The sequence below is a fragment of the Opisthorchis viverrini genome (genome assembly GCF_000715545.1).
Source record: "Opisthorchis viverrini unplaced genomic scaffold opera_v5_226, whole genome shotgun sequence".
NCBI classification, from domain to species: Eukaryota; Metazoa; Platyhelminthes; class Trematoda; order Opisthorchiida; family Opisthorchiidae; genus Opisthorchis; species Opisthorchis viverrini.
Window position 1 is genome coordinate 577,425 of NW_008751881.1, and position 6,647 is coordinate 584,071.

Sequence of the window (6,647 nt, forward strand, 5' to 3'; positions counted from 1 at the left end):
AAAACGGATTTCCAAAGGGGTGATCAGAAGTGGTTTACTCATGCTCACTCAATTGTCTGTTACCAATGGGACTGAAATCAACCAAGCTATTAGGCAAAAATTGCAACGTCCAGATGAAAGTTCATTTGTTCTCCCGGGGCTTAGACACGGCACTATGAAATGGAGGTGTGATGTTTAAATCTACCATCCACTTGTGTGGTTACGGTGTGGTTATTGTCGAGCTATGATTGACACGAATAAGATACATTTGAGCCCTCCAGAAAGACTGTTTACACGGTTACTAACCTGAGTGGTCCCAATATGTTGTATACATTTATGCCGATTTAGATCGGCATAACGAAGGTTCGACGAAGGTTGTGAAAGTGAGGATAAATGAGACTTGCCGTTGCAGAAATGAGAGTTTAGTCTTGGAGGCAGGTAGAGTTTTTCTTAAAGTGAGTGAAAGTTTTTGACCCAATCCCATGATGTTATAAAAAAATCCAAGGAACGCTAATTTTACTGCAAATAAGAAGAGACAGACTTGGTATGATGCCTTGAAACCGATGAAATTCAGCCGGAAATTAGTTCAGTTTCTATGTCTGCAGGCCAAGTATTCAATCGATTCATTTGGGCAGCGCGTCGTAAAACAAACGGAAACGGCCATATTGCCGGCTAAAATGTTGTACTATTGTGTACTACCCATTTGCTGCTCATAGTTCACGTGCGTTCATGCTTCAGTCGAGGTGTATTTCGAGGATAACGGCCATCTCATCCCCAGGCTGGTCGAAAGCTAGTTCTGTGCTATCTGTGTGACTTTCAGAATGTTTAGAGATGCAAGTTAAGAGCGGTTNGCGGTTTATCATATCACCAAAAACAACTAAAGGTGTCAAGAAGGCCAGACTACCCGAAATCTACTGAGACCCTGAAACTCCTCTAAACGCCGATCAGACAGCCTTGGATCGAGGTCGGACAGTGCCCTACAAAATATAGCATGAGACAGCCTTGGGTCAAAGTCAGACAGTCCCCTGAATATATAGCTTGAGATCGTTGTACTTGTCGCACTCACTCGCTGTTGTGTGCCTTATCGGCGAGTCTTTTTTCCGGTACCAGGCACTGGAGCGGAGACAGCAGTCTGATATAACAAAAAGCCACTATGAACTTCACCGAAGCTAGAAGCTGGGATGTCATCAGTGAAAACTGCTACATTGTGAGCAAAGATCTTTGTTCTCTGCATTCGACTGACGAAAGGAACGTACAGAATTATAGTACATATACAAAATTCTGAAAAAAGCCATCTTACCTGGTTTATCAATAGACTTACCATCTGATCGAGCTGTTAACTACTTTCAAGTTTCATGCTGAAGAGTATGTTGGTAACCCGGGTTGTAAATTTGGTCATCGGTTTGTTCACTGCCCGCCAGGCAACTCGGCTGTGATTCGATTTCATCATCACCAGGGTGGACTTCGTGCAGGTGTTTTCTACAGGGTGAGAGTAAAGTTCGTTAACGATTCACTGTCTTAAAGTTCGAGTGAGACGTAGATCCTTGAGGAAGTTGCCCCGATAGACTGAGCTCCAACGCAGTTTCCACTAGTTGTGGGACAATGTGCCAGACACTTTCGTCGTGCGTGCGACTGTACCATTTGCATCGGGACTACATGTAGTGAATGATAGTGTGGATAAAAGTCGGGATAGCTTAGGTTGAAGTTGAAGTGCACGGGAAGTGGGGTGAAAACTTCCAGCTAAAATCAGTTAGAGTCTATTGTCGAACAGCCAGCTGCTAATGACTTTTCCGTCGACAGACAAACAGCGAAGTGTCCTCCAGAAATACCATCGTGCATAACTACTGAAAACAGGAATCTTTTAACGAGCTGATCACTAAGAAACCAAGTTAATACCTAGAAGTTCAAAGCTCTGATAAAGAGCGTTAGGTAAGTTAGCGGATCGTTTTTCAGAATACCGGACATCATTTTGAAAGTGCGCCAAATGTACCAAGAGTGCCGCATGGGAGGTAGAAGTGACCACTGGTTGTCCTCACTGTGGCTGTTTCTAAACATATATCCAGACAAATATCCAACAAGTAGACGAAAAGTCAAGTTGTTTTAAAGTGACTTGCAGTGGCAATGGAATACAAACAACAGTTACCCAATATGTCTTCGTCCATAGAATGTATATTCGACCCAGACAAGCTCTTCCCTGAACTCAATCTGTTCTGATACAAGCGGCAAGCAGTCAGATGGCATGAAAATTAGTTTCCAATTGATCTTCTGTTCTGGGAGTAAAGTCAACCTATACTGAAAAGCCGAGAAACTGCGTAGCTGTCTCACTTTTACTTGGAGCCATTAGCGGTGCGCCCGATAAGTGAAACTTCCACCTGTGAAATGGTCACTCGAGGAGCTAGTCAATACGTGACCACGTGATGTGGTTTCTATGATTGGAGAATGAGTGGCGCGATATCCGGTCTGAGCGAGAGCTAGTCATCCTCCTGCTCAGGGGCACGTGGCTGAACGATTGTGTTCGAACGACTAGCGGGTCGAGACTGTTGAGTTTCGTGAGGTGCGCATTGCGGATGAATTTCAACAATGATGAAAAGGTTGTACAGTAGTTCTCGGCATTTCAGCATAGACTGGCTTCAGTCATGGGGCGAAATATCCTCACACCTTCACCAAACAATAAATTTTCGTGTTTACAAATGCCTACTAGAAAGATTTATAATGAAGCTTGGTAACACCGCAAAAAAGGTAACAGGAGTGGAAATCTTACGCAAACAAGCTCACACTTAAGACGAGGGCTCAAGATGCACATTTGCCTATCAGCATCATCGTTGACTGGTTCAAACACTTCCAGACACCTTCCTTTGTCTGTGTTTGCTGAAGAACAATAGCCCATTCAGAACATAGGAAATGGCGTAATAAAATTGTTCTCTTTGGGATTTTTTTAAGGAAAAAACCCTTCCAGCATGTTTATGCACACGATATGGAATACTTGAGCTGTCTAGACCCCCCACAAAAAGTAACCAAGGCTCAGTAATTAGACAAAATTAATAAAGTTACCTATATGTGAGTTTTCTGCGCTCTTCGAACGGTCCTCGCATTGACTTTGTATCGGACTTTAAAGTGTACATGAGGAAGTTTTGCTGATTCGTTTCAAAAATTGCGTGAAATTGCGCGTCAAATAAGGGAAGCGGCTGTGTAATTGTTGGAGGCATGCGAGGACAATCTGGTAAACTTATAGCTTTCGTTTCACTACTGGTCAAGAGCCAAGGAAGCAGTCAAACTACTATTATTTCTGCATACCAACAAAAAATGTTCACTTGGTGCTCAAATTCCGCTCACATTTGTTGCTTTAAATCAACTAGATTAAACCATGTGGTCAATCATCTTCAAGTCTGGTGCACATATCACTAATTACCACTCAGTTTCTAGTGTTCAAATGACTGCATGTGTTTCATTTGCAAATTGCTTTTCAACGTCTACATCCGTATTTCACGATTGGTTGCTTGAATAAGAGACATTTCTGGGCTTCATTTATCTAATAGTACGAACGAACTCACTTTGCTTCACTCTGCTTCTGATAACGAACTCATTTTAGCTTAGTAGCAATCCAACTAACAGCGTAGGATGAAATTTGAGACGATACATGGTCCGTTTCTACCTTTGAGCTAGGCGATCGGTTTACAGTGAACGAGAGGAAAGGATCGATTGCAGCGAGAAAACAGTATGGATCGTAGCTGGGTTTGCACTGAAAGCGTGCATCACGTGTGAAAATGACCGTAAAATTATCCCTGTATCTTTTCTCATAAAAAAAGTTCAAATTTGAAAACCAGCAACAGTTAAGCGTCTGTGTGTTTCCGGAGGCGGTTGCTAATAAAAAAATACTCTTTTGCTCTCGGATCTTTTCTCAAAAAAATTTCAAATTTGAAAATCAGCAACAGTTAAGCGTCTGTGTGTTTCCGGAGGCGGTTGCTAATAAAAAAAAACTCTTTTGCTCTCGGAAGTCCTTATTTTATGTGTTCTAAATCTAGGTATTGTAGAAGGGTAGGACAACTTTTGCAGGTAGAAAGCAGTTTGAGTGACATACTAGTCTTTCATGGAATAAATCTAAAATGTGTTTGGCTTTGCTATGGATCATTAGGCATTCGCTGGGCATGAACTCGCATTTTCCCACATTTGGACACATCCTATGAAACATGCATGTTAACATTAAGCCAGCCCACAAATCGAAGCATCGAAGTGACTTCGCATCAGTTTCTATTTCATTAGGAAACATTGTATAGCGTTCACCCGTTTTGTTCAAAAGCCTTACTTAAGTACCCAGCTGAGCGCACGTATTCTCACACATATCAGCCTTTTCGAAGGTCTGTACCCCTCCAAGATTTCAACTGGGGTGCTTCATGCAGCTGCCAGAGGCTGAAGTTGAGTCAGATTATTTTCTTGAGGGAAACTATTTACAAGGTTTCTGAAAGCTCCTCGGCTGCCCACGGCCGGCTTCATCCTTCTTGGGGCTTATCAGGTAGGCGCAGTTCCGTCAAACGTATGCTCTGCTTGAACGCGAATCTTACGAAATTCGTCAAATATTCTGAGTTGCACCCTACTGGCTTTTCTAAACACTCGTGTTTAGTTTCCCTCAATAAAATATAATGCGATATCTCGAATATTGTACCAATATCATACCAACTGAAAAGTGTCACAAACGAGGGATTCTGCTGGGGTTCAGTTGAGTCTTCCGTTAAAACCAATGCGATTTGAAAACGAGTGATTGTAGGATCTTACTAGTTGACATATATTATTTTACCCCCGATTGGGAAAACCCCAATCACATGCCAGAGACTACCGAATTCTGGTTCAGACGGGTTTTTAGACATCGTATCGATTTGACATGTTTTGTCATATAGAGGAAGCAGAGTTCCTATTCTGATTGGTGGTAATTTTCACCCCTACAATATTACTTAACAAGAGATGTGAATCTACAATTTACGGTGGACAATATTTCAGAAGTGGCTTAGCCCTTTTGTGGTACGGTGGCCAGGGTGATTGACCTTTTTGAGCTAGTGTCTTCTGCATTCCAACTGATTACTTGAAGCTTAGAGACATGTTTAAAATTAATCCAAATTAGTTCTATCAAGGAAGTACCGGCCGTTTATGGGAAAACTATGCTTATGACACAAGTCTGTGGTAGGAAAACCGAAACGTCTAGCTTTAGTGATAATCGATCTGATCAATATCACCTTTCACGGACTATTTCACATTACAAGCACCTACTTGCATAGCTATCAAACCGCTTTCAGTCAACAGTGTTTGGAAAGTTGGCAAATTATGTCTTTATTGAAGTTCCTATTTATTTGAACTGATAGCCTCATTTTTTGAAACTTGTATCCCATTATTAATTTTGCACCAGGTGCAAGGGTATCAAGCAGTTCGCCAAGAAACACCCCGCTGGACAGAGCGAAGTCTGTCGAAGTGGATCAAGGACTAAATTCACCTCATTAAATGACGTTGTCACTTGGCAAATACTAGGATTAAGAACGATGCAGCAAACCGACTTGTTACGGTTTCTCTCAGGCTAAAAGTTTCGCCTCCTGAAAATACAATAAAAGAGGGTGATATTCCCATAGAGGAGTAAGCGGAATTCCTATCCTAAATGATATCAGCAAAGATTTCATCGCCCAGGTTAGTTAACACCCCAACTAATGAATCAAAGCTATAAGCATTGTAAAGATCTTTTACTTGACGTACTTTTTGCCATCATAAGAGTAAAATTTGCACAGCTTTTGATTTCTCACTTTTCGGCGATTTCTAGTGGAATCTTGAAGTGATGCTTTTCATACATAGATGCAATAGCCTCAGATGAAGCTGTTGGAAGGTCGGTAACTATTTGAATCAATCGAAGGGATTCGCATTCCTAATGGTTTCAACTACGAATTTGAAAGAAAGCCGACGGTTCTTACTCTTTTATCTCCAGATGCCTAGCGTTTACCTCAACATAGAACGATCCCTTCGATACCAGTGTGAATAGGTTGAACCTAACTTGATCAAAATACAATGTCTGCTGATTTACAGTTAAGTCCTATTTTGTGGTTAACCATTGTCCAATTTAGTGACCGGCCTTATGAAAAGTTCTACTTCGCTTTTTTACATTGTCGCAGAGAGCAGACGAACCTCTGCTGACAGTGGTAATCGTCGAAGCGAACGCTCTGTGATTCTTAACTGTGGCAAGCTCCTACGCTACAGGAAGCCAAAACCACAGCAGGTCAACAGTACTGCCACGTGTTTGGTTTACACAAAACCCGAGCGTTTTGCAAGAAAGCTCTGCTGGGCACAAAATACCCGAAATTCTCTTTTCAACACGCCCCAGAGAATGTTACAAATTGTTGGAAATAAGAAGTGGTTTGGGAACTTTACCGAAGATTTCGTCCTGTAAGTGACGTCAGTCTATGTTGAAAAGCCGAGAAGCAGTGCATAGCTGGTCCATACTTATCGAGAATCATCGTCTCACAAAATTCCAGTCTCGAACCCGCGACCTCTACGTAATGTGATCCCGTTATTCGCTCAGCTGATCATCCACTCGTGTAAGAGCTGTTAGCTATTCAAACTATTAGCAACGAGGTCGCGGATTTGAAACATTCTGTAATTTCGTGAGATGGTCGCTGCTGACGATTCCCAATAGGGAT